The sequence below is a fragment of the Manacus vitellinus genome, unplaced genomic scaffold (genome assembly GCF_001715985.3).
Source record: "Manacus vitellinus isolate BGI_N305 unplaced genomic scaffold, ASM171598v3 scaffold_74_pilon, whole genome shotgun sequence".
Taxonomy (NCBI): domain Eukaryota; kingdom Metazoa; phylum Chordata; class Aves; order Passeriformes; family Pipridae; genus Manacus; species Manacus vitellinus.
In genome coordinates this window covers 1,426,221-1,427,542 of record NW_021940780.1, presented here as the reverse complement: position 1 = coordinate 1,427,542, position 1,322 = coordinate 1,426,221, and the positions used below count along the sequence as shown (strand labels likewise).

General features: G+C 42.0%; 1 protein-coding gene across 1 annotated transcript in view; it reads left to right on the top strand.

Annotated features, from left to right (window-relative positions):
- Positions 1-1,322, top strand: part of DPYSL2 (dihydropyrimidinase like 2) — a 55,427-nt gene that overhangs the window by 51,745 nt on the left and 2,360 nt on the right. The gene's annotated exons all lie outside the window — the stretch shown is intronic.

Sequence of the window (1,322 nt, the reverse complement as noted above, 5' to 3'; positions counted from 1 at the left end):
TCTCCCCTGAGCCTCCTCTTCTCCAGGCTGAGCCCCCCCAGCTCCCTCAGCCTCTCCTCACAGCACTTGTGCTCCAGTCCCTTGAGTTCCCTTGATGGTTCTTGGGAAGAAGTTCCAAGTTATCCCAGTTCCAACCTCCCGGAGCTCAGCCCCACGGAGTTCCAGATCAGTCCAGATCCCCTGGGGCTGCTGTTCTGTCTCCCCCAGCAGCACAAGTGTGACCTCTAAATCCAATTGGGCAGCCTCTCAGCTGGAATAATTGCATTTAAGCCAAGCTGGAGCTCCCAGGCTGGGGCTGGGCAGCCAGCCTGGCTCCCCTGGGCGGTCCTGCCCTCTTTGCTTTTTGGGGAGGAGAGAGAAGTTGCATTTGGGAGTTGTCAGGAGCCTTTAATTCCACGGCAGGAAGGTTGGGATCATTAAAGGGCAGCACCTGCAGGGCAGGGGACAGACTGGGTGTCTCTGTGGGCTGGAGCCACAACAGTCCCGTGTCACGTATTAATTTACAGGATTATAGGATTTTTGTCCAAAAGTACTAAATGCTTTAATTTTTGGAGTCATAAAAATCTTGGGGTGTTTAAATTAATTAAGCTTAGCATTAGTTAATAGGATTTTTGTCCTGCACAAGCTACCTAGAGTCAGGTACAGCACTTTACCCTGTCCCACACCACGGATCACCCAACAGTGGGGTTTTGGGAAGTGCAAAGCACTGGGTCCATATTGCCAAGGAGCCTTGGGGGGCTCATGGGCTGAGACCCCTCAGCTTAGTGTGGTGGAAGGTGTCAGGCTGCAGAACCACTGCTTTTAACTTGTAGGAAAATACTGCAAATTAACCTTGTTTGCTGCAGAACTGGTTGGGTTGGATAGAGGCACATCCAAGTTTTATGTGGATATAGATATAAAATAGGTACAGATATAAAGTAGGTATAGATTTAAAATAGGTGTAGATTTAAAATAGGTGTAGATGTAAAATAGGTGTAGATGTAAAATAGATATGGATGTAAAATGGATATGGATGTAAAATAAGTATAGATGTAAGAAAAATACAGATGTAAAATAGGTATAGATATAAAATAGGCATAGATGTAAAATAGATATGGATGTAAAATGGATATGGATGTAAAATAGGTATGGATGTAAAATAGGTATAGATATAGAATAGGTATAGATATAAAATAGATACAGATGTAAAATAAATACAGATATAAAATAAAGATGTAAAATAGATACAGATATAAAATAGGTATAGATATAAAATAGAGACATAGATATAAAATAGGTATAGATATAAAATAGATACAGATGTCAAATAGATACAGATGTAA